The sequence below is a fragment of the Vulpes vulpes genome, chromosome 16, assembly GCF_048418805.1.
Source record: "Vulpes vulpes isolate BD-2025 chromosome 16, VulVul3, whole genome shotgun sequence".
NCBI classification, from domain to species: Eukaryota; Metazoa; Chordata; class Mammalia; order Carnivora; family Canidae; genus Vulpes; species Vulpes vulpes.
This window is the reverse complement of record NC_132795.1, coordinates 47584406-47610786: the sequence shown is the minus strand read 5'-3', so window position 1 is coordinate 47610786 and position 26381 is coordinate 47584406. Positions and strand designations below refer to the sequence as shown.

The 26381-nt window shown below is 53.3% G+C and overlaps 1 protein-coding gene and 1 long non-coding RNA gene across 7 annotated transcripts in view; one reads left to right on the top strand and one right to left on the bottom strand.

Moving 5' to 3' along the window:
- Nucleotides 1-2179: 2179 nt before the first annotated feature.
- On the bottom strand, nt 2180-3973 carry LOC140595831 (uncharacterized). Its single transcript, XR_011997720.1, has 3 exons — nt 3754-3973; nt 2923-3102; nt 2180-2528 (listed from the first exon to the last, which is right to left on the bottom strand). It is a non-coding gene; the product is annotated as an uncharacterized lncRNA (long non-coding RNA).
- A 1172-nt stretch (nt 3974-5145) lies between these two features.
- The window catches only part of ZBED4 (zinc finger BED-type containing 4), a 31112-nt gene continuing 9876 nt past the window's right edge, over nt 5146-26381 (top strand). The window contains exons 1-2 of one of the 6 annotated variants that reach the window (XM_072741029.1): nt 5173-5297; nt 24395-24515. The gene's annotated coding sequence lies outside the window, so the exon portion shown is untranslated. Of the gene's footprint in view, nt 5298-8300; nt 8403-24394; nt 24516-24883; nt 25236-26381 lie in introns of those variants that run through there. The other 5 variants (XM_072741030.1, XM_072741032.1, XM_072741028.1 and 2 more) reach the window with 5 other exon arrangements.

Genomic DNA, 26381 nt, shown 5'->3' with positions numbered 1-26381 from the left:
GGGCCAAGCGCGGCAGGGATACAGAACGCGCAGCCCCGGGGTCAGGAGCCCAAACAGGCCTTCCAGGTCCACGCAAACCCCGCGGGCGGGTGGGAGGAGCCCTTCAACCGAGCGCGAGCGCGTGGGGAGGACGCGCAGGGTCGGAGCGGCGGGGGCTCGCCGTGGGGCGGGGCCACGTGCCCACACAGTTTGGCGGCTGCTCTGAGGACCAGGGCGCAGCGGCCACGCGCCGGGGGCCGCGGGGTGGGGAGGACGTGGGCCCGCGTGGGCCGCAAGCGGAGCGGTCAGTGGGAACAGAGTGCGGAGCGGCCCTGCCGGCACCGGCACCGGCACTGGCACCGGGAGGCTCCCGCGGCCAAGAACCTGCGGAAGGAGGGCTGCCCGCCCGCCGCCCGCCGCCCGCCGCCCGCAGCCCTGCACGCGCGAAGTCGGAGCAGCAGCAGCCAACTGCGTAGGCGTCCGCGCCCTGGCTGCGACCCTCCGACTCTCCCTTTGTTCACTTATTTTTAGATATTTTATTTTTTTTATTTGACAGGTGGGGACGGGAGAGAGAGAGTGTCAAGCAGACTCTGTGCTGCGCACTGAGCCTGACGCAGGATTCGATCCCACAACCCCGAGGTCATGACCTGAGCTGAAAGCAAGAGTCGGGCACTCAATGGCCTGGCCACGCGGGCAGCCTCCCCACTGTTATTTTTTTAAAAAGGAAGAAAAAGGGGATCCCTGGGTGGCGCAGCGGTTTGGCGCCTGCCTTTGGCCCAGGGCGCGATCCTGGAGACCAGGGATAGAGTCGCACGTTGGGCTCCCTGCATGGAGCCTGCTTCTCCCTCTGCCTGGGTTTGCTGCACTTTCTGTTTCTCATTAATAAACAAATTTTAAAAATAAAATAAAATAAAATGAATCTCAAAAAGAAAAAAAAAAATCTCACTGCTACAAACGTTTCCTGAAGAAATAACGTGAGGGGCCCGGCAGGGCCTCTGGGCAGGCGACTTCCCCGGGAGCTAGGTGGCCACTGCGGGGACCGTCCCCGCGCCCTGCGCCCCTGGGTGCACGGCGCCCTGCAGCCTGAGAGCTGCACCCGTGCTGCGGGGCCCCGGGGTCACCCGCGTGAGGCCGGCCGTGGGGTGCACGCAGCGCATTGGAGCGCAATACCTACAGTGAGGCCGTGTCTGTGTTCTGAGCCACCAGCCTGGGTGTGAAACCGGGGCAGAGACACACAACGAGCTTGTTTCCAAGTCATCCCCCCGGGGTGGCTGACGGTTCTCCCTGGTTCTTTATTTTGCTGTTGGCCGGGTGGTTGGTGGGGAGGGGATACTATTCCTGTTATGACCGGCTTGCTGGATCAAATACAGCGTGCCCAGTTAAATTTTAAACCCAGGTAGATAATTTTTTAGTATGAAGCTGTCCGGTGCCACATTCGGGCCATATTGTTACTTTTACTTGCTAGATCTGGCAATCCTGGTTATGACCACAAACTCCAAAGCTGTTTCTGCCTGGAAAATAAAGTGGAATCTGTCGCTGCTGCCAGAGGCAGGGTCGCCAGGACAGGAAGGCCAGGGCCAGCGTGCGCCCACCTGAACCCCAGGCACCCCCTTCTCACCAAGGAGGCATCCTGGGCTCCGTCGGCTCCACCCAGCAGTGGACAGGGCTGCTCCCCCGGGGATCCTCTGCCTCCATCTGTCTTCCTCCCGAGCAGACTCTCATGCCCCTTCCTGAGGGGCCCCTCCCAGCCTGCGGGGCATCCCCCTGCCCCCACCCCCATGCTGGTTCCTGCCCCAAGGCCTTGGTGCCTGATGTTTTCCGGGCGCTCCCTCCCGAGGACCGCATCCCAGTCACAGCCCCCACCACCCCGTGTCCCTGATGTGCTGAAGCTCCTCCTGGCAGGCTCCGCTAGAACTTGTCCCCAAGGCCGTTCTGTATCCACGGAGGTCCTCGCTGCTTGCAGCGGCCCACCTGTGGCTCCCGTCTGCCTCCATCCCTCACCAATTCCTGCACCTGTCCTGGGGCCCCGCGGTGTCTGCCACCGATGCCACAGCTCTCCCCACACACTGAGTGGTCTTGGCAGTCATCCCCAGCTCTCCTTCACCCGCACCCCCCCCCCCCGTCTACACCCCAGGGAGGGCCAAACCCCAGCGACGCACCCAGGGGGTCCCCAGCCTCTTCCTGGTCCTGGCCTTCTCACCAGCAGGTGTCTCCGCTGCCGGGGCCTCCGATGGACAGGATCCGTCCACCCTCTGAGCAGAGGCGCAGGTCTGGGTGCTCCGGTGGATGCAAGTCCTCCCCACCTGCTTCACGCCACACTCCTGCTTCCCCCAGGTTGGGAAGGGAAGCCCGAGGTCTCAGCAGCAGGCCTGGGGCCGGCAGCTGGCACCAGAGGTGACTGCGCACCTACTCTGCGCCGGGCTGCCCCTGCCTGTTTCTGGCCGCATCACATGCCAGGCTGGCAGCATCCTAACGTCATCGTCCCCTCCACACCAAGATGGCACCCTGCTGGTGCAGCTCTGGGGTTCCAGGGCTGCGCAGTGGGCTTTCTGGAAGCAGAGAAGTGCAGGCCCTTAGAGCTCATCCAGCCCAAGAGCGTTAGGTCACAGGACCCGAGTCCCCCAGACACCTCCACATGGCTCCATTAGGGGACTGGGGCTCTCTGGCCTGTAAGGGCACAGATGCCGCAAGGCTGGGACAGCACAGGGTCCCTCTTCCTGCGCGTCCTGGGGCAGCTGGAGCCTCCACTGTGGGCAGTGATCACCACAGGAGGCTAGAGCAGTCCTAGGGCAGCAGTGATGGGGACACTGGGATGGGGGATACCCGGTGGGGGAATCACGGGGTGGGGGCTGGGGGTATTCTGGAGTACGGAGCCTTTGGGTTCACTGCTGCCAGTGCCCAGTGTATCCTGGCAGCTTGGTGTCCACCTGCCGCCACCTTCACCTCATGATCCTGCCAGTCTCCCAGGAGGGAGTGGAGTGCTCCTCAAAGATGTGGACACAGCTCTTCAATCGGGCCACCGTGCATCCTGACTCGAGAGGCGGTCCGTGTGCACCGCTGCTGGCTCCACGGCTCCCAGCACTGCACTTCAGGGCTCCTCTGCCATTAAGCTATATGGCCGTCCTGTGCACACAGCAAAATCCCGCCCAGGAGGGGTCAGAGCCGGCCACACCTGGCTGGCCCTCAGGATGTGGACGGTGCAGGAGGGAGGGTGGACCTGGGAACGGTTGCTGCCCTTGTGCTAGGGGAACCTTTCCTGTCCACGCCTGGGCGTGGAGCCCTGGGGACACAACCACCTATCCTGCCAAGACTCAGGACGTGCTTGCTCTGCTCCTGCCGGGCATGGCTTCATCAGTGCATGTGTCAGAGAAGCGGCTGCTCGCCCAGAGCGGCTGCTGAGGTCGGGGAGGCTGGGCACCCGTCAGAGAGCAATGAAGTTGCGGGAGCCGGGAGGGGAGGGGCGCTACCTTAGAGGAGAGGGTCCAGTGGCCTCGCCAGCACAGTGGCATTTGGGCAAAGATCTGAGCAGGTGGGGGTGGGGGTGGGCAGGCAGTCAATTGAGGAAGAGCACTGCAGTTGGAGGAACAGCCAGGGCGAAGGGCCCGAGGTGGGTCGAGTGTAGCTGCAGCCAAGTCCTCCCTAGAGGGAGGGCGGTGTGGGCCTGGTCACCACAGCTGCGAGCACTCTGGCCTCGAGTGGCAGGGGAGCCCCTGAAGGTGTCTGGGCAGGCAGCACGGCAGGGGCTGTTCCTTCATCTAGGGCCGGAGTCCACACCTTTTTGCAAGCGGTTTGGTGGCACATACTCCTAGCTGCTGTGGTCACATGTTGCAAGTACTCCTCCACTCGGCCTGCGTGTTGCGAAACTGGCTGCAGGCAGCGCTGCGCGAGCGGGTGGGGCCGGGTCCCAGTGAACTCCATCAGGATGCTGACATTCGAATTTCATAGCATTTTCACAGGTCATGAAACACTATTCTTATTTTGACTTTCCCAGCCACTAAAGAGTGAGAAAATATGCTTAGGTCGGGGCAATAAGAAAACCCAAACGAACCAAAGCCCACACACAGGTGGCCGGTTTGATTGGACTGTGGCCCTGGTGCATGCTGCCCCCCGCCCCCGCCTGTACCCAGGATCACCGATACCCCGTGGCAGGCAGCACTCTGGGAGGCGCGATCCATCCGTGAGAACAAAATATATAAAGAGCCACCGCCTGCGGCCGCCGGGACGAGCAACAAGCGAGTGCAAGGGAGAGGGCCCGCGGTCCGCAGTCACGGGGTCCCGCCAGCGCGGCCTGGCCCCTAGCAGGAGCACGGACACGTGGCAGTGCGCACCTGCGCCGGGGCCCTACAGCCAGCTGTCGTCCGCACCTGGTGACAGCAGGGCTCGGGGCCAGGCCGGGTCTGCGCCGCTCAGCTGCTCTGCACACTGTCCCACTGCTGCATGACCCGAGCCCCGGGCGCCCGCACCCGCCCGCACCCATCCCCACCCGTCCCCATTCCGCGGCTGCCAAGAGCCCCAGGCCTGCGGCGCGGCCCCCACGGGGCTCCCGTTCTAATCCCTGGGGTGCAGGGGGCAGGCCGCGCGTGGAAGCACCTTATCGCCTTAGACTTAAGGGCTTAGATGCACCGGCGCGAAGGCGCAGCAGCCCTCGGAGCCCCCGGGCGCCACGGAGGACGCTCGCGCCGCGCCGGGGTAAGCGGGTCTGGGCGCGTCCTGCGGCCCTGGGCTCCCCGCCCCGCCCCGCCCCGCCGCCGGGACCGCCGTACCCCGGGCCACCGCGGCCAGACCCTCCAGCCGCCCACCCGCCAGCGCGCCCGGACTGCGCCTGCGCGGAGGCCCGAGCCCAGGCCGGAGCGCGGAGTCTGCGCCTGCGCGGGAGGGAGGCCGAGGCCGGACGCGGGGACCAGGCGGGCGTGCGGAATCTGCGCCTCTGAGGCCGGTCCGCACCAGCCCGGGGCTGGGGACCGCGCCTGCGCTGCCGGCCCGGCCCGGGGGCGTGGCCGCGCCTGCGCGGTCGGCCCGTCCCGGCGGAGGGCGGGAGACGGCGCGTGCGCGTTGGGCCCGGGCTCGCCCCGTCCGCCGCGCCTGGGTCCCTGGGGCCGCCCGGCCCCGCCCCCGGCCCCGCCCCGCGCCGCGCGGGGCCCTGGGAGGGGCGCAGCGTCCGGCGGCGTCGCGGGCGGCGGGCGGCGGCGGCGGCGGCGGCGGCGGGAGGGGCCGGCGGGGGCAGACAAAGCCGCGGCTAATGAATGGGAGCTCCCGCCCGCGCCGGCCGTCGTCCGCAGGAGGGCGGGAGCCGCGCCGCCCGGAGCCCCGCGGCCGCGGTGAGTGTGCGGCGGGCGGGCGGGCGGCCGGGGCTTGCGGCTCTCCGCGGGCTGGCGCCCCGGGCCCGGCCGTCCTGGCGCGCGGCGGGGTCGGGGTCGGGGTCGCGGCGGGGGCGGGGGCGGCCGGGGGCGCGGGGGGCGCGGGGGGCGCCGGGGGCGCGGGCCGGGGCGCCGGGGGGCGGGGCGGGCGGGCGCGGCCTCCGGGGGCCCGGACCCCGCCCGCCCCCGCCCCCGCCCCGGGCCCGCGGCTGACAGCTGGCGCGCGGCGGGCCGGGCCCGGGGCGCGCTCTCCGGGCGGCGGCGGCGTGTGGACAAAACACCCCGAGTGCTGGAAGTTGGGGCGGGGGGCGGGGGCCGGGGGCGCGACCCCGAGGCCTCCCCAAGCCCCGGCCGCCGCCGCCGGGCCGCGCTGCAGGTGGGTTCGCTGCTCCGCGCTGCTTCCAGGAAGAGCCCGCCGACGGCCTCGGTTAAATGTCTCAGGAAGCACATGCCGCGGAGGCTCGCTGGCCCGTCTCGGCGCCGCCGCTGCATCTCGTGAACACGATGCGAATCACCCGCCCCGCGCAATCGCACCTGGTCGGGGATCGCAGCTGCTCGCCCCCCTCCCTCCTCCCCCCGGCGACCCCGGGGACCCCCGCACCTCCCTGCAGCCCTGCGAGCCGCTCTCCAGCCAGGACACCGCTGCTCTCATCCTTCTCTTTGTATAAAAAAAGGGAAGTCGTTTGTTTTGAAGTTAGCTCCGTCTGCATCAAGTGCACAGCTTTTAAAAAATCCACTTTAGACTTCAGTGAGGCTGGTTTGCCAGAGCAGGGGCACCCTTTGCGACTTTTTATATAGGAATATGAATGTTTGTTGTTTTGCGTATATCGTGGTGATTAAAAAAATTAGGAGACTTGAAAAGATTTAGTTGAAGTCTCTGAGTAAATACTACGAATAAGCCACATTTCGGGGTTTTTGTAGAAAGATTTTATTTATTCATGAGAGACCCAGAGGGAGAGGCAGAGGGAGAAGCAGGCCAACGCAGGACTCGATCCCGGGACCCCGGGGCTACTCCCTGAGCTGAAGGCAGATGCTCAACCACTGAGCCACCCCGGGCGTCCCCTAAATTTCAATTATGGATTGATTTTGGTCACTAAGCAAAGCTGCCTTTTAAGAGGAAAGTGCGAGCAGGAGTTGGGCTCAGCCTTGAAGTCCTCTGCGGGATGTTGGTGCAAGGACACATGCCTCCTAAAAGCCTTATGCAGGTCCTATCTCCCTGTCACACTTCACATTTTCTCAAGAAGACATAGGACAAGGCAAGACGTCTTCTGTGAATCTTCTCAACGTTTCAAAGGACACGGTTAATCCCCGTGTATTGGAGGACAGCTTGGACTCTTATTCTCCCTGACAGGTGATTACCTGACAGCCGCCCCCTCCCGCACACACTGGTCTGGTTATTCCTGATATTTTGGACCTGAAAGCTCTGTTCTTTAACATCACGACGTGCAAATCAGGAGGTTTGTGAGTAATTCATGCTGTGGAAAGAATGTTGTAACACAGGGGAGAAAGATTTAAAGTGAATTGTTAGGGCAGTGGCTTGAATTCCGCGTCTGTGCCATGGAGCCGATGCAGGATATTCAGAGAGCGGAGGAACCGGGTGTCTTGTCCAGCACAGAGTAGGGTCGGGACAGTGAGCAGAACTGGGAGGTGCAGCTGTCACAGCAGGAGGAGCCGTGATCGTGGTCAGTGCCGTGTGGTCTGCGCCCGGCCCCAGCTCCTTCAGTTGGTGAACTCCGGTCTGATCCCCCCTCCCCTCCCAGCACGCAGCACTCGGTGGTGATGATTGCCTCGAGGGGGGGGGAGCAGCTGAGTGATGCTGGCATCCGAGCCTCCGCCTCCGGTGGCTCTGGTCTCCAGCGTTCTGCTTCCTCCTGAGCTGCTCTGCACAAAGCACAGAGCTGCGAGTCCTCGGCTGTTGTTCTTCTAACGACGATTTGGTTTTTCAGGCACTATTTAAATCCCAGGGCCTGAGAGCGTGAGCTGTAGGAATCTGTTATTTACGCTCTGTTCTTAGCAAATCTAGCTGCATAGTGTCACAGTTCGCCCCTGGCCCTGATGACTATAGTGTCTGCAGTGTTTGGACTCACGGATGTGCCGTCCACGCCCCTTCCAGGGGCTGGCCCTCTTTATACCCCCCTTTCCTGCTCTCCTCCCTCACCCCACTTCCCTTCCCCCGGTGTCTCTCCATTCGGAGATGGCTCAGATCACTTCCTCATTAATTACTTGGTGATGTGCTCCAGGTGGTTGATGTTCTGGAAAGCATTGCTGCAAGAAAGCTAGCGCCTTTCCTTCTCATGCTGCCTGTTTCTGAGGCAGAGGTCCTGGAGGAGACAGGTGCTGGACTCAGGATCCTGGCCTCTTGCTCTGTACCCAGCACAGGCCTACCTGCTGAGGGCAGCCTAGCCTACCTGCTGGGCGCAGCGGTGGTTTGTAAAAGGTGGCCTTGCCCTCAGGGAACCTAAGCCTGATGCTGGGAATAGACTTAAGCCAGAGATAAAGGGCCAGCCAGTTCTCCCAAGGAAAATTCAGGCAGGTGCGAGCAGAGGTGGTGGGCAGAGTCTGTTCGAGAAGTGTGTTCCAGGAAGACCCCTTCTCGGGGAGTCCAGCGTCAGGGGCCTGGGCCACAGATGGAGGCCCTAGGGAAGAAGCCGCGGAGAAGCTGGCCCCACTGCTTGAGCCCGAGCCCTGTGGGTGCCTCCGTGTCCGCGGCAGCCTGTGCTCCTGAGGGGCATCTGCGGTGCAGCCCTTCCTGGCACTCACCCACCGCTGACAGCGGCCTGGGCCTGGGGTGGGCGGGCTGTCCCCTGCCGGCCCACCTTGGGGTTCTCCGTGTGACCGTTCCTTGATCTGGACCGAGTGCCCCTGGCCCCCTGCACCTGCTCTGTCCTGCTTCACTGTCCTCACAGACGTAAACCATGAGGGGCCGTGTTTCCATCCAAGGCCACCGCTGGCTCATCTGCCCCTGATGGTCTGCTCACTTGCCAGGCGAGGGAGCAGCAGCGGGAGCGCTGAGCTCTTCCGGGAGAGCTCCGGTTACTCTGTCACAGAGGCCGTGATCCACATCCTGTAAGTAAAAGGACGCTCTAAAACTCTTGGTAGCTTCCAACCACAGCAGCAATTTCTGACCTATTCCTCGTGGGACTGCCCTGTCCCCATGGGAAAAGGTAGGCAGGCAGGGTGCTGCTGTTGGGTAGAGGGGACCCACAAAACGAGTGAGCAGAACCAGCAAATAGCCCCGGTCTGTGACCCAGAACATTTCAGGGACAGAACGGAGACCAGCTGACCTTAGCATGGGCTGTTTGCTTGCTTTGGAATGTGCTTTGTTTCCAAGGTAGCCTTATCGTGATTTCTGACCACATCTCATGGAAACGGCTCTGGTTCTGGGTTTCTGAACTTTAACCCTTCACAGCGGTCCCTGGCTCTTGGTTCTGTCTCCCTTCAGGGCGCAGCCGGCTCTGGGTTCTAGTTTTCCTTTTTGTGAGCACAGTGGCTCTTGTGGAACTTCTGGCTTCGAGGCGCTTGATGCTCTGGCCACACCCCAAGGCTGTGTTAGTTATGCCTACGCACACTCAAGATGTGTGAAAGGTACTCTCAGACGGAGGCCAGATCTTAATTTATGACCTTGCTGGGAAGACTGTTGTCTCCAAGCGGGAACCAGGCGGCAGTGTCGCTGTGGCTCACTGACTCATTGAGAGCGTGTGAACCTTGAGTTGGACACAAGTGTGCTTCAGGGTTTTAAATGTATGAATTATGAAGTTTCTAACTTACAGAGAGCACTGGTCGGAGTCACCCTGACCGCTACCTTCTGCCCAGATGCTGCTTGCTGAACTTTTTCAAAGGAAATCACAGATACTCACCCCTAAATGTCCTTTTCTCCAAAGAAGAGGCAGGTGGGGACTGTTTTATAGGACCAGCACGTGGTGCCCGACGACGTCTAGGATGGGGACAGGGATGTCTCGGCATCACCCGGGCCAGTCCCCGCTCCTGTCTCCCTGCTTGGCCCCAGTCGTCTTTGGTAGCCCATTTCTCCAAACCAGAATCTGGTTTAGGTCATTATTTTGTCTCTTTAAGTCTCTTTTCTTCGGGAGTAATGTCCGCCCACCCAGTTGTTGCCGTGACATTGACTTTCTGAAGAGACTAGGCCTGTGAGTGCCCTGTGTTCTGGATCTGGTTTGCCGGTATCATAATCTGACCTGTTCCTCTGCTCCGCACCCCCCCCCCCCCCCCACTGCTCGCCCCTATGCTGGGATCTGATGGCAAGAGGCTTGATGGGCAGCAGGCGGCACATGTTCACAGAGGTGATGCTGTGTGCTTCCTGCCACACCACTCTTGGAGGCTGTCCTGCTTCGGATGCCAGCTTCCCTGTGTTCTTCTCTGTGTGGCCACATTGGATGTCCTGAGTAGGCAGGACCGATGCTGGACCCGCCCCCTTCATCCCCACTCATCAGGGAGCAGCACTCAGGGCATTTAGCTTCACTGTGGCAAATGCTTTTGTTTTCCCTTTTTCTTTCTTGAATATTGGTGCAGGGTCATGGATTTTTATGTATTCATTACATTTGGGTCTATTAAAGTCTTCTGTGTGTGTTTTGATGTTCACAAGGTGTAGTTGAGCAGGTTGTAGCTGAGCAGCTGGGTGCCCCGCTGAGCGGGCTCCTGTCCTCCCTCCATCATTCTGAGAGCACTTCCCTGGCTCCTTTCCCACCTGCCAGCAGCAATTGCTCCAGAGCGCTGTGGTCCCTTTCTGTGCAGAAAAGTATTTGGAAACCAAGGGCTCCGTGGTGGTGTGTTCACTGTGTTTGCGTATTATTGCTGCTGTAAGGACCCAGCTGATGGACAGAAGTAGGGAACTTTTTTTTAAAGCATTGTCAGTTCATACCGATATATGTATATATATATTTTTTAAAGATTTATTTATTCATTTATTTATGATAGACACAGAGAGAGGGGGAGAGGCAGAGACACAGGAGGAGGGAGAAGCAGGCTCCATGCAGGGAGCCCGATGCAGGACTCGATCCCGGGGCTCCAGGATCCCGCCCTGGGCCAAAGGCAGGTGCTAAACCGCTGAGCCACCCAGGGATCTCCATACCAATATTTTTAATGCAAGTTTGAAATTATATGGATTTACCTAATTTCTTTGATTTAGAAAATTTATCTTTTCCTTATCCTGAAAATCTTGATTCTTACTGTCATTGGCATAATTATTTGTTTTATGTTCAAGTATATGTAAGAGGAGATACCTAGGTGGCTCAGTGGTTGAGCATTCGCCTTCAGCTCAGGGTGTGATCCCGGGGTCCAGGGATCGAGTCCTACATCGGGTTCCCCACAGGGAGCCTGCGTCTCCCTCTGCCTATGTCTCTGCCTGTCTATGTGTGTCTCCTGAATAAATAAATAAAATATTAAAAAAGAAAAAAGAAAAAAAACAAGTATACGTAAGATAGGGTGTAAAATTACAATACTGTGTCACTACTACTAATGGGGCTCCTTAGCAAAGTTTAAGGCACTTTTGGTGTTTGTTTTTAAGATTTTATTTAAGTATCTCTACACCCGTGCGGGGCTCGAACTCAGACCTCGAGATCTAGAGTTGCGGGGCAAGCTCCGAGCCCCAGGCCCCACGATGGAGCCGGCAGGGCGCCCCCAGGGTGCTTGTGTTCTTGGTGCATCCTAAGTTGACTATGGATAAAGTACTGTGTTTGACAACAAGCCTCTTGATGAATATTCTTTTGTCTGTGGTTATGTTGCCTATTTTATATACAGTTAGTTTTTTTTGTTTCAGTTTGGAATTTTTAAATTTTATGTTCAAAATAGTTACGTGGCTCAAAAGTCAAAGTCATATGAAAGATAGCAGAAATCTTACATCCCTGTTTCCTCCACTTTTTATAGGCAACTGTTTTTATTTCTGTTTTTCCTGCAGAAATTCTGGTTTCCTCTCTCATCTGTCATAAAAGGTAGCATGTACAGTTTCCACTGTGCCTGCCTCTGGCTTCTGTGTTCCCGGCCTTCCTGGAGGGTGGTTTTCCAGCTTTGACTGCCCCGCCACGGTGGCTCCGGGGGCACGTGTTGTTTCATACTTGGGGTCCCCTGGGTGCGGGGATGTGATGTTAGTGCCCTGCTACTCAGAGCCTCAGGGTGGAGGGTGTTCCCAGCTCTGGGTCTTTGCCAGCCTGACCCAGGGAGACCTGATGTTTTGTAGTGTTCCTTTAATAGGCTTTGATTTCAATGTAAAAAATGGAAAAATATATTTTAAATCAGATGTGTTTGGTAGCCAGAGCGTTTGCGATCGTGACATAGACGCTGTGTTCTGGAAGTCAGCGAGGGCTGGCCTGGCCCCCGCGCCGCCGCTCCTGCCTCCGCGTCAGAGTCGGAAGGTGGTTTCTTTCATTCTTTCAATAAAAAGTAAATCGATTTTCCAAGTGAGAACATTGCCATGCATTTTACCATTTCTAGCCTATGGAAAGGATCCTCTGATTAGCTTCCTTTTACTTTTTGGTATTTTTCTGTTTGAAACTAAAAGTACGATGGAGTCCAGAGACTTTGGTTTGGGGTGCCTTCTTTCCGTCTCCCCGGCTCTCATCCTAATTTGGGATCTGTGCGCTCACCGTCCGAGCACAATAGGATTCCTTCATCGCTGTGGTGCCCAGCATCCGGGAGCCCTCGGGGTGCAGAGAGCTGGGGCGGCCACCTGTCCTGGGGGAGCCAGGCTGCGAGGGCAGCGACGACGTTGGTTCCGGAAGGCTCCTGTGTTTTCCGCAGTGTCCTTGATTACACTATTTCTGTTTGCTGGAGAGTCGAGTCAGAACCAGGGCGTAACTAGTTCCAGATGCCTTCCAGGGAAATCCTCTTCAGAGTTTTGGGGTAGGTGGCAAAAACCAAATTATTCTTTACACATATGTTAGAATTATGAAAACTGCCACAGTAACATAATCCTTTTGTGGTTTGAAAACCAAAGATAACTTGCTTCTTTTTTTTCTTTAATTTGTGCTGAAATAGTAGGCAAATATTTTCTGTAGTAGTTAACTGCTAGATCAAATGACAGTATTTTTCCTAAATTAGCAACATCATTGCTATTTATGATTATGAAATAATATGAACAAAATTAGCAAAGTAATAGAGAAATGTAGAAAGTCGAAAGTGGAAGTCTTTCATGATTATTGCAGTTAAGTTTCATATACTCTTCAGGACATATATGTCTGGATACACGCTTACACCCAGGGCATCTGGGCCACCTCTCCTCTGCCATGTGGGCCGCCATGGGAGCACTCCCTCCTGCTCAGGTGGGACAGATGCATCGGGGGCCACTCAGGTGGCTCTGCTGAGGGATGCCTAGATGATTTCCAGCTTTTAACTCTTATTTTTATTTATTTTTTTAAAGATCTTATTTCAAAAAGAGAGTGAGCGTGCACACGTGAGCAGGGTGGGGGGTAGAGGGAAAGGGACAAGCAAACGTGGGGCTTGATCCCACGAGCCTGAGGTTTTGAGCGGAGCTGAAATCCCACCCAGGCGCCCCTTATCTCTTACTGTGAAGCATCACATACATGCAGAGAAGTGCTCATCTCAGTGAATGGTCACCAGGTCAAGAGATGGAAAATTGCCCCTGTGCCCCCATCCCCCCAGCCCTAAAGTTAATAATTTTGGCAGCTTGTACCACTGTTGTTCGTATCCTGGGATCCCGCAGTGTGTGTTCTTTCTAGCTGGATTGCTGGTATGATGGCAGTTTCTCTACCTTCATTGCTGTAGGATATCCCGCCGCGAGGACCTATCGCGGCAGGTGCATATAGTCGGCAGCCAGCCCTTGACCGTTGTGAACACTGCCATGAACCTTCCTGGGTTTGTCCTTCTCTGCACATCGGCAGCATCTTGGTTGTGTGACCCCGATTGGTCATGGGATGATACCGTATGTGGAGTTCAGTCTTACCAGGTGCTAGCGAGCGCACCCCAGTGTGGTGGTGCTTGTCTGTCGCAGGCCTTCACCAGTGTTGTCAGGCCGGAGTATGTGTGTGTGTGTGTGCACGTGTGCGTGCATGTAGCCATCTGACAAGGCATACGTGATTGTGGCTTTAATTCATATTTCCATGATTTTTTAGCTGCTTAATATTAGTGTAGTCTGATTTGTCCATCTTCCCTTGATCTATTTTGCTCTAAATCAAGATTATAAGAGTATTTTTTCATTGTAATTTTTATTGTTTTCTCTTTATTTTTTTAATTTTAATTTTTAAATTATTTTTATTTATTCATGAGAGACACACAGAGAGAGGCAGAGACATAGGCAGAGGGAGAAGCAGGCTCCCTGTGGGGGCCCCATGTGGAACTCGATCGCAGGTCCCAGGATCACAACCTGAGCCGAAGGCAGACACTCAACCACTGAGCCACCCAGGGATCCCCAAGCCTTTTTAATTTTAAGGTATAGCACAGACACAGAGACTGTGTGAAGTAAATGTATAGCTTGAGGGGTTATTATAAGATGGATGTCTTTGTGATCATCACTTGGGTGAAGAAGTAAACTTTTGCTGGCCCCAGAATCCTCCCCTGTATCCCGTCCCTGTCCTGTGTCCCAGCTTCCCTCCTCCTGACGTAACTGCTGACCTCACCCTTAGCGCAGTTCCTTCCTTCATAGTTTGATGACCCCATCGCATCCCTCCAAATAGGAGTTAACGTTCCCGTGTTTATTCAGAAGCTGTTGTAGTATTATCTGTAGCTCCCCGCTAGCCCCCGTGAAGTTTTTCGCAGTCGGACTTGTGTTTCTCCCCGTCGAGACTTTGCTGATGGCAGTCCTCCAGTGTACTTTGATCTGTCCTTGGTTTCCTTGAAATCCGTCCTTGGATATAGAGGTTTGATAAGATTTGGGTTTGGCCTCTGGTGAGACTCCCTCACAGGGTGTCGTGTTGAGGAGGTGCCTGTGTGTGGTGTCTCTTTTTTAAAATAGGCCCCATGCCCGGCGTGGAGCCCAGAGCGGGGCTTGAACTCACAACCCTGAGATGAAGACCTGAGCTGAGATGGAGAGTAGGACACTCACCTGGCTGAGGCGCCCAGGTGCCCCTGGTGTCTCTCCTGTGTGATGCCGGGAGCCAACGATGCCCAGATGTACAAGTGTTCATTCATAACACATTATAGACGGTGACGTTGTGATGTTCTGGCCGAGCGGCTGCTTCCATGTTCCTGAGCTGGACTCCTGTAAGGGGGAGCTGTCGTCATTGGTACCTGGGTCTGTAGTGTTTGCAGGACACCCCAGGTAAAAATGCTTGGTTCTTCTCTTTACCAGTTTTCAAAATAATGAATCACTTTTCTGTCATCCTCCAAAGGTGACCCACTGAGGTTATGAACTCAGATTTTAAACATATTGGGTGAATTTTAAAATCTTATTCACGGTCCCCGTTTGTGTTGAGATTGTGTCATGTTTGGGCAGCAGGGGTCTCTGTAAGCTGGCGCTGCACACTTTGGACACAATCTCAGCTTGTTCCCAAAGGTCCCTTGCTCTCTGGTGTGCGACGATGCCCCGGCATGGCATGTGCTCTTCCCGCCCCAGACCTGGGGGAGCCATTCTACAGGGGGCCCGTCTGTTTTAAGGGGAAATGGTGTTCAGAAGCACGATCTGCCCATGAGGAACACTCAGTGCTGTTGGATCGGTGGTGGTTTCTGGATCTTTGCGGTGGACAAAGCCAGGGTGTGTACTCTGACCACAGGCAGTAACGTTGTTCATTGGACTTTTTGTACGTTATGTCCCCACCTCCCTTGTCCACAGGAACCCAGGTTCTCTAGGGTGGAGGACAGGAGAGCACCAGGCCATCGCTAATTGCTTGTTTACGGTCTTGTCGCTGCCGGTGTCACTCTCTCGGGCTGGCACCAGCAGTGACACTACCCCATATCGTGACTCAGCAGTTACTGTTTGCATCAGACCTGCCGTCCCTCCATCCTCCAGTCATTTCAGAGCCTAGCGCATCTCTCCCAGAGACCCTTGTGAGCCTTAGCTCTGCCAGGAAACCCACGCTAAAGGCTCACGCCTGACTTCTGGTTCAGATGTCTTCTCTCCTGGGGTTCTTGGAAGGTCGCACGGAAAATATTACCTGAATTCTTATGTCGATAATAGCTTTTATGTGTCCTTTGTACTTGAAAGTCAGTTTGACTGGTTGTAAAGTCTTCAGTTCACATTTTTTTCCTTCAAAAACCTTAAATACTATTTTCTTGTCTTCCAGCATAAAGCATTGCTGTCAATCAAACACATGGTAATTTTCTTTTCTTTTCTTTCTTTTCTTTTCTTTTTTTTTTTTTTTTTTTTTAAGATTTTACTTATTTACTTGATAGAGAGCACGAGCAGGGGGAACAACAGAGGGAGAGGGAGAAACAGACTCCTCGAGGAGCAGGGAGCCCAATGTGGGACTTGATCCCAGGACCCTGAGATCATGATCTGAGCTGAAGGCAGATGCCCAACTGATGGAGCTCCCCAGGCACCCTGTAAATTTGCTTTCTTTACTGTAAAAATGACTTTTTTTTTTTTTTTTTTGCCTGAACAGCATTTTTGCCATCGTTCAGCATAGATTTGTCCTCCACACGGCATGTTCTATCATTATGGGGCTCCACGGAAGGTTTTTAGGTTTTTACTTTCTATTCCCTGGCTTTGTCCCCTCCACTTTTGTGAGTCGGGGAGGTGCTCTGATTATGTGTGTGTTGGATCTTCTTTACGTCTTTTCCATTTACTTCTCTGGGGTCTTTTTTATTCCTCCTTTTTCATTAAAAAAAAATTCTTTTCCTCTTCTGTTTCTCTTCAGTAATCAGTTGTGGAGTTTATTTGTTCCCATGGTGCTTCTAGCTTCGTGTTTATTCTCGAAAAACTATTTTACTTTTATTTCCCATGTTTTCCTAAGACCCATAACCTCATTTCAGTGTTCTTCTAGCCTCACTTAGGTTGTCCTTTTGTATTATTTTTAAATATTTTTAGCCTCTTTTGAAAGAAGTTGCAGTTTTCATATGGTTTAATTTGAGGTTATGATTTCTGATGTTTCATAATCTGTGGAGATGCTTTCTGCTCTTCATTATTTTTTCTCTTATCTTTTTGTGAGATTTGACCTTAATTCTTTCTGCTGCTTATTGTATTCATTTTCTGGTGCTGTTTTAATAAACTGAGTGGCTGAAGACAACATACCTTTGGAGGTCAAATCTGAGATGGGTCACGCTGGGGTTTTTCCAGGCTCCCTTTCTTTCTGGAGGACATCAGAAAGATGTCCTCTGCCAGTGGACCCCTTCCTCAGTCTTCAAAGTCAGCAGCACCACATTGTGTGGGTTCTTTTTTTTAAGGTTTTATTTATATGAGAGAGAGCACACGCATGTGCATGAGTGGGGAGGGGCAGAGGGAGAGGGAGGATCAGACTCCCCGCTGAGCAGAGAGCCCCACCCAACCTGGGCCTGGATCCCAGGACCCTGAGCCAAAGGCAGACGCTTAACCGACTGAGCCACCAGGCACCCCAACATGGCCCTTCTCCTGATGGCATCACCCCCTGTCTCTCTTCTGCCTCCTGCACTGTAAAGACCCTGTGATCACACTGGGGCCCCCCAAATAAGCCGGGGTAATCTTCCCTAATTCCACATGCAGCCTGATTAATAATTCCTCCTGGCCATGTAACCCAGCATACTCCCAGATGTCAGGGTTAGGACGTGGCCTTCTGACGGGGCTGTTATTCTGTCGCTTTTATATTTATTTGATGTTAGTGGGTTTTTTGACATGTAAGGAGATACAACTTAGCAACTTCTAGCTTCATGATGCTTCCTTATCCTGTGAAAACTGTGGGGCCTCCTTTGTGTATGTGGTGACCAGTAGCTCGTCCTTGCTGCTGCTCTCGGGCTTTGGGTCCAGGTGATGTGGCCTCTTGGGCTGAGCTGGACAGTGTCATATCCTCTTCTGTTTTCAAAGAGTGTGTGGAGAAGCCATAGTATTTCTCCTGTAAATGTTTGAAACAGTTCACCAGTGAAGCCATTGGGGCCTATGATTTTCCTGTGGAAAGATTTGAAATCACTAATTGGATCTTTGTACTTATTTATAGGGTCCATTCTGGTTTTCTTTCTTCTCAAGTCTCTTTCCCATTGTCCATGAGTTGTTGAGCTTGTTGGTATGTAGTTGTTCATAGTATTTTTTATATTTCACTCAATTTGTGAGGAATCAGTGCTAACATTCCCACATTTTCTCAAACTTTGTCTTGTATTCTTGGTTAATCTAGCTAAAGATTTGTCAGTTTTCACAATGTTATAAAAGAACCAGTTTTTGGTTTTGTTGATGTTCTGTATCACCTTTCTGTTTCTCATGTCACTAATATCCATTCTAATCTTTATTATTGTCTCTTTTCCTGCCTTTTTTCTCCAGGGTTTTTGTTTTGTTTTGTTTTTGTTTTTGTTCTTATGGTTAATGCTTGCTTTTTTTTTTAATATATAAAATATGATTTCAGATTTTAAAAAGTTTTTATTTAAATTCCAATTAGTGGGACACCTGGGTGGCTCAGTGGTAGAGCGTCTGCCTTTGGCCCAGGGCTTGACCCTGAGGTCCCAGGATTGATACCTGCACCGGGCTCCCTCCAGGGAGCCTGCTTCTCCCTCTGCCTGTGGCTCTGCCTCTCTCTCTGTGTTTCTCATGAATAAATAAATAAAATATTTTTTAAAACAAATATAAATAAATTCCAGTTAGTCGGGGCACCTGGGTGTCTCAGTGTTTGAATATCTTGGCTCAGGTCATAATCCCAGGGGTCCTGGCATTGAGTCCCACATCAAGCTCCCTGTTCGGGGGAGTCTGCTTCTCCCTCTCCCTCTGCTGCTACCCCTACTTGTGTGCACTCTTCTCTCAAATAAATAAATAAAATAATAAAAACATTTTAAAAAGATAAATAAATTCCAGTAAGGTAATATACGCAGTGCACTATTAGTTTCAGGTTTACAACATAGTGAATCAACACTTCAGTATGATTTTAGGGTTTTTTTGTGGCCATCCACGTGCACTTGAAAAGAATGTGTATTCTATGGTTTTGGATGGAATACTTTGAAGAAATGCTTTACATTATTGATTTGAGGCTTTTCTTTTCTAATATAGGCATTTCAAACTATACATTTTTCCCTGAGCACTTCATCATCTTATAAATTTTGATGTGTTATGTTACTTTCATTTGGATGAAATGAAATTACTTTCTAATTTCTCTTGTAATTTCTTTCTGACACATGGATCATTTAGAAATGTGCTTTTAGGGCAGCCCCAGTGGCGCAGCGGTTTAGCACCTCCTGCAGCCTGGGGTATGATCCTGGAGACCCTGGATCAAGTCCCGCGTTGGGCTCCCAGCATGGAGCCTGCTTCTCCCTCTGCCTGTGTCCTCTGCTTCTCTCTCTCTCTCTCTCTCTCTCTGAATAAATAAATAAACAAATCTTAAAAAAAAAAAAAAAAAGAAATGTGCTTTTATTTCCAAATATTTATTGATCTCTCAAATTTCCTTCTGTTACTGTTTTATAATCTAACTGCCCTATGGAGAAAGGACATACTTGTATAGTTTCAGCCCTTTTAAAATGTAGTAATGCTTGTTTCCTGGCCTAGCATGTGGTGTTTTGTGTGCAGGTGAGGGAGGCATGGGTGGGGTGGTTGTTGGTGCGGGGCAGTGGACGGCACTGGCCCGTCTTCTGCAACCCTGCTGGCCTCCCATCCGCCTGTTGTGGCTGACCTGCCTTCAGGTTTGCTGGTCTTTCTGCCTGCTTCTGAAGCCCTCTCCTGAGTGTTCCTCATGTAACTTCTCCATTTCAGCATCATGATTTCTGCTTGGTTCTCTTCTGCAATTTTTCTGTCTGTATTGCTATTTATTTGGTGAGACACGATATTCTTTGTTTTATATGTTGTCTTTATACACCATTTCCTTTAATTTAGCCAACACATTTCTAATGCCCAATTTAAAGTCTTTGTCTAGTAAGTCCAACATCTGGGCCCGCTCAGGGACAGCTCCTGTGGACTGTTTTTTTCCCCTGTGTGTGGGCCATGCTTTCCTGCTTTTGTCATACTTGGTTTTGTTGAAAACTGGACATCAGATCATCCTCCCCTTTGTGTTTGGTGTTATTGCTGGAATCTTGTTTTGTTGTAGTCTGTTTCTCCTGTGGCTTTCTTTCTTTTTTTTAAAGATTGATTTATTTATGATAGACATAGAGAGAGAGAGACAGAGAGACAGAGACACAGGAGGGAGAAGCAGGCTCCATGCAGGGAGCCCGAACTGCTGGGTGTGCCATCTGGCCAGGGGCTGCGTGTGCGCGTGTGCCTCCGACCTTGAGCCCCTTGCCCTGTCTTCCGGCCTGTGCTCGCAGCAGCGCAGGGGCAGCAGGGGCGGGGTGGGGCGGGGAGTGTAGGTGCTTCCTGGGCTGTGCGCCCTTCCGGATGGGTGCGGGAGTTTGCCAGAGCAGCTCAGAGCCCCCATGGGCATCTTGGTTCCCGGGTGTCCCCCCGACCCCTCCCGGGCTCTTCCTGGCCCGCCGGATCGTAGCTGCCGGCGCTGTGCTGCAGAAGGCGGAACTGCTTGTTCCCAGAGCTCCCGGGGAGCGGGCTGTCCTCCCCGCAGGCTCTCAGGCCCGTCTCGTCACGGCTGTGGCCTGTGAGTGCGGCTTTTCTGGGCCCGGGACGAAGGTCGGGAGGCGGCAGTGCAGTGGCAGGGACTTCGTGTGGCCAGGAAGGTGGCAGGCCTGGAGGCACGGCCTTTCCTGAGCCAGTGCCCCTCGCGCAGTTGTGACTGGCCCCTTGCCCCGCGCCCCGGGCCCTCCCGGCCCTTCCCTCCGCTGTGTCGCCCCCCGGCCACTGGCCCTCTCGGTTTCCAACCAATCCCGGCTGCTCGGGGTATCACACGCCCGCGGCGGCCACCCCCACACCCACCTGACCCCACACGGGCTCTGATGCATGCTTGGCTTGTTCTCTGTGCTTCTATTTGGGACTGAAGGAAACCCCTCGCTGGTCTCACCTTGGCCTTGCTACCCTCCTGAGGGGGCCCTTGCTCTTCTAGTTCTGTGCCCTTCCCACCGGGAACAAGTGGACCCAGTTGTGTTTGAAATGCATGCAAGAGCCACCCTCCAAGGAGGCTGCCCAGGACACCTGCCCCAGGACTGGCCCCAGGACGCCTGCCCCAGGACTGGCCCCGGGACACCTGCCCTAGGACTGGCCCCAGGACGCCTGCCCCAGGACTGGCCCCAGGACGCCTGCCCCAGGACTGGCTCCAGGACACCTGCTCAGGACGCCTGCAGGGCTGCCTGCCTCCGGCCCAAGACAAGCCCATGCAAACCGCTGTCTCCACATCTCCACAGCGGAAGCTCGCTCCTCCGGGTAACGGATGCTTAGCTCTCAGAAACTACCTTCTGGGTGCCGTAGGACTTAGCGAATAAGTACCTCTTTCAAGGCTAAGGGGAACCTGAGTTCTCACTGTTGCAGCGACAAGTTCCAGATATGGATAAAGGGAGCGGCCATGACCCTGGGACGTGGGGTTGAGACGGGAGGTGCCGGGGTGAGCGTGCGTTTCTGTCATGGCGCATGTGCGTGTAGCTGTCCATGCGTATTGATGGTTTGAACGAATTCCGCTGGGCGAGCTTGGGGCACATGCGAAGAGCACATCAGGTGCCACTCCGCACCCCACCTTCACTCTCCGTTGTACTTGCCTCCTGCCTGCTCATGAGCCCCGTGGCTCGTGTTCCCCTGCCTGATGGACCCCCTGGCGCATCCCCTCCAGGGCAGGCCACCGGCTGACACATGCTGTCTTCGATCTGTCTGATGGTCTGCTTATTTTATATCAATTTCTGTGGGAGGGACGCAGGGCGGCTCCGCGGTGGCACATCTGTCTTCAGCCCAGGGCGTGACCTCAGGGTCCTGGGATCGAGTCCCGAGTCGGGGTCCCCGCAGGGAGCCTGCTTCTCCCTCTGCCTGGGTCTCTACCTCTCTCGGTCTCTCGTGAACAAATAAGCTCTTTGAAAAAAACTTTTTTTTTCTGTAGGATTATTTTCACTGAGTATTAAATTCTAGTTTGGCCCTTTCTCCAGAACTTTGAAGTATCATTCTTTTTCTCTTGGTTCACATCACTTCTCATAAAAAGTCAGCAGTCTGTCTAATCTTTTTTTTTTTTTTTTTTCTTATGGGGACACCAGGGCGGCTCAGTCGGTGAAGTGTCTGCCTTTGCTTCCAATCATGATCCCACGGTCCTGGGTTGACCCTATATTGGGCTCCCTGGTCAGCGGGGAGCCTGTTTTTCCCTCTCCCCCTCTCTCTGTGTGTCAAATAGATAAGTAAAATCTTTAAGAAAAAAAAACAACAATAATCTTTCTTATGCAGTATTCAGTATCCAGATTTCCCACATTGTCTAAAAAATATTCATATATAGTTTGCTAGTTAAGGTCAGGATTCAAGTATAAATTGTTTGTTAAGGAAACTGGGTTGTTTGTCTTGAAGAATTTCCCATAATCCAGATTTTGCTGATTTCATCATTCTGGTGTTATTTAAACACGTTCCTCTGTTCCTTGTAATTTTTATCTGTTTTATCTCTTGTTTTCAGCACATCTTGAAAATCTTGGGTTTTGTATGGATTCTCAAGCCTGTGGTCTGCAGGCTTTCATTCATGCTGGGAATTGTGTTGTCGGGCCGTCTTGTTCCCACACTTGTTTGCAGTTCTCCTCCCTGCCACCTCGCGCCTGTGTGCCCTAGACAGGTTTCTCAGCCTCTCTTTGCAGAAAAGGCAAAGTAAACTGTCCTCAAAACATTTTTACGGGGTTTCTGTATGTATGTATTTATTTTAGAGAGCGAGCGAGCATGGGGAGGGGCAGAGGGAACAGCTTTAGTAGGCTCCATGCTGAGCACAGAGCCTGATGTGGGGTTTGAGCTCAGGACCCCGTGATCATGAGCTGCAGGCTTAATCCACTGAGCCACCCCGGGGCCCCTGTCCCGTGCTTTAAATGAGATACTGCAGGCTAGGCTCTGAAAAGATGGCCCGTGGGAAGCACTCAGTATTAGCTCTTACCATCCCCGTCATCCCTCTGTGTTGCCTCAGGAGTCTCGAGAGGGCCAGGTCGCTGTGGGACGAACTGTCAGCCTGGAAGGGAGAAGGGTGCGCTCCTGCAGCCCGGAGGGCTAGGGACCCACCTCGCCACCTGCAGAGGACAGAGGACAGTGTGGCACAGGAACACAGAAGGGAGTGCTGGGGGCGAGGTGGGCAGCGCAGGGGCAGTTGCGCGGGGTGACCAGTGTCTTCTGCAGAGGCCTCGGCTTGCTTACACACATGGCTTGTCTTTGGTGAAGGACAGCGGTGTCCCCTGTCCTTTCCATCCGCCTGTTGCCTGGGCTCCAGTACAGCGTTTGTGGGAGTGCGGTTGGGCGGCCGTGCTGCGGGCTCACGCTGGCGGGCCCCAGGCACTGTGCGGCAGCCGGCGTGCCCCCAGGTGGCCTCGGGCCACTGCCGTGCTGAGCACGTTTGTCAGGAGTAGGGGCAGAAGTGTCGTTATGTGGTTTTTTCTCTGTCGTGTGACCAAGGCCTTCCTCCGTTATTCTGTTAATATTTTTACTCATATGTTACCTATAACTTTAGAAAAAAAAATTTATTGATTGATTTTAGAGAGGGGAGAGAGTGAGGGTGGGAGGGCAGGGCAGAGGGGCGGAGGGGGCTCAATCCCTCCACCCTGAGATCATGACCTGAGCCGAAATCCAGAGTCCGAGGCTCAACTGACTAAGCCACCTAGGCGCCCCCTGATTTGGTAAATGTTAAGAACTTGCTAAGTTTATTGACATCTTCCTGTGATCATAGGGACGTGGATCTGTTTCTTGTAGTGTCTTTCTGATTTTTGGTATCAAGGTGACACTGCCTCATGAAGAGCTGGAAAGTATTTCTTGGATCTTACAGAAGAGTTTGTGTTTCACTGATTCTTTCTCGTCAGTGTTTGGTAACCAGTGCAGCCAACTGGGCCTGGAGCTTCTTTTGGGAAGGTTTTTAAACTATAGGTTCAATTTTTTTTTTTAAGGGAAGATTTTTTTTTTTTAAAGATTTTATTTATTCATGAGAGACAGAGAGAGAGAGAGAGGCAGAGACCCAGGCAGAGGGAGAAGCAGGCCCCATGCAGGGAGCCCGATGCAGGACTCGATCCTGGGTCTCTAGGATCACGCCCTGGGCCGAAGGCGGCGCTAAACCGCTGCGCCACCCGGGCTGCCCAGGCTCAATTTTTTAAATACACACTTGGCTTACCTCTTTAGTGAGTTTCTATAACATGTGTCTTTCCAGGAATTTGTCCGTTTCATCTAAGTTGGCTGAATTTATTGTCATAAAGTTATTTGTGTATTTCCATATTTTACCCTTCTTTCCTGTGAGGTCCAGCCTGGCAGCCGTCTTGGGTCCTGGTGTTGGTGATTTGTCTTCCATCTTACTGACCTTTCCAAAGAAGCAATGTTTCATTTCAGTGACTTTACATCTTTTCTCACTGTTGTCTTCTCTCGGTTTACTTTGGCATGAAATTTCCTTTCCTGTTCTTCCTGACTTTTGCCTTTGACCCTTGGCTTAATGTGGAAGGGTTATTTATTTGAAAACATTCCAGGGATCCCAGGGTGGCGCAGGGGTTTAGCGCCTGCCTTTGGCCCAGGGCGCGATCCTGGAGACCCGGGATCGAATCCCACATCGGGCTCCCGGTGCATGGAGCCTGCTTCTCCCTCTGCCTATGTCTCTGCCTCTCTCTCTGTGTGTGTGTGTGACTATCATAAATAAATAAAAATTAAAAAAAAAAAAGAAAACATTCCAGATTTTCCCAGATATTCTATTGTTGATTTCTTGTCAAAGACCTTTGATTTCAGTTCTTTCACATTCGTTGAAGTTTGCTTTACTGTCCTGAGAACAGTGGATCTTGAGGAACGTTTTGTGTGCATCTGTAAATAACACGGGTTCTATTTTTGTTGGCTGAACAGTTCAATAACTGTCAATTAGGTCAGGCGACAGTGGCATTTTTAAAGCTTCTATTGCCTTTGGTGACGCTCTCTCTACCTGTTTAGTTGACTGTTGAATTAGATGTATTGACATCTCTAATTGTGACTCTGTCTCGTCTCCCTTTAGCTCTGCCGTGTGCGCGTCTGGTGACTTGGCCGTTGTCCCTTCTCACAGAGTCCCTGTTGTCCCTGGTACGTCATCCTCAATCTCCATCTGAGGTTAATGCGGCCACTGCAGCTTTCTTGTGGTTGGTATCAGCACGTGCACCTTTTCTGTCCTTTGGCTTCTAACCTGTTTGTGTCTTTATGTTTAAAATTTATTTCTTGGGGAGCCTGGGTGGCTCAGTTAAGCGATGGTTAAGCCTCTGCCTTCAGCTCAGGTCGTGATCTCGGTCCTGGATCGAGCCCCGCGTTGGGCTCCGGGCTCAGCGGGAGTCTGCTTCTCCCCCTGCCCCTGCCGCTCCCCCTGCTTATGCTCTCTCCTGCTCTCTGTCTCTGAAATAAATCAGATCTTTAAAAAAATAGTTTGTTTCCTGTGAGTGATAGAGTTAGTCTTGATTTTTTATCCAATCTGACAATCCCTGCCTTTTTAAAAAAAGTTTTTCTGTGTGTCTAGGGAAACTCCCATTTCTCCTTAACTCACTCTCCAGTCACAGACACTTCTGGTCACGAATGTGTGGGTGCTTTTCCCCACCGAGACCAGGTCTCCAACCCCGCGGGGGGTCCTCCGGCTGCACTCACCTCTCACACCATCTGCCCAGAGTTTGTGTCACATCCCGCAGGGAAGGGCTGAGTCCCACGGGGGGCAGGTCCCCGGGTTACCCACAGCCTCTGTCCGGCGCGGCTCCATGGGACCACCACGAGCCTTTCTGGAGTCCCACTGCTCCCCGGAGCGGCTCAGAGACCTCGGGGGAGCGCCCACTCCTCTCCTCATTGATCCTCAGTGACAGCTGTGGTGAAGGATACAGGTGAGCAGTGGGTGGAGACATGCAGGGCGGGCCCCAGCACAGGCGTCTGTGTCCTCGTGGAGTTGGGGTGTGTCACCCTCCCAGCACGCGGATGTGCTCCCCAACCTACGGGTCCCCTGAACCCCATACCCCACACGTGTGGGATTTTCATGGCGGTTTGATCACATAGGCGTGATCAGGTGTTCCCTGAACCCCCAGCCTGGGATCGCAGCTCGGCGTGTCTGGTGACCATTCCCCACCCGGGAGCCCACCCAAATCGCCTCATCAGCAGCAAACACTCCAGGCTCCCAGGAGGTCCCCGGGGTCTCAGGAGCTCCGTGCCAGGACCCGAGGGCAGAGACACACACGCGTGTTTCTCACGTTATCCAGATTGGGATTTATTTACATTCAGTAAATCACACATTTAAAGTATACAGTCTGATGAATAAATATGCATACACATTTAATCTTATTTATGTAGGTAAACAGCTGCTATCAACACTATTCAAACCTTGGTGTGCACGTAAGCCATATATGTATGTCTACATACAACTGATTTTCAACAAAATTACAAAGGTATTCATCCTTTGTTGAAAAGGAAGTCTTTTTAACAAATGGTGTTAGAACAATTAGATATTCATATACAAGCCAATAAATTTAAATGTTTCAAAGATCTAAATATAAAACACAAAGTGGTAAAACTTCTAGAAGAGAAAACACAGGAGGAAATCTCTGTGACTAGGGTTACGCAAAGATTTCTTAGTATAATCCCAAAAGCACAATCCACTAAAAAACAAATTGGTAAATTGGATTTTATTAAAATTAAAAGCTTTTGCTTTTCTTTTTTTTTTTTTTTAAATTTTTATTTATTTATGATAGTCACACAGAGAGAGAGAGAGAGAGGCAGAGACACAGGCAGAGGGAGAAGCAGGCTCCATGCACCGGGAGCCCAACGTGGGATTCGATCCCGGGTCTCCAGGATCGCGCCCTGGGCCAAAGGCAGGCGCCAAACCGCTGCACCACTCAGGGATCCCTAGCTTTTGCTTTTCAAAACACACTGCGAAGAGAAGACAAGCCTGAGACTGGGGGGAAATATTTGCAAATCACATACGTGATAAAGGGCTTGTTTGCAGATTCGTGGGGAGCTCTCAGAACTCGTATCAAGAA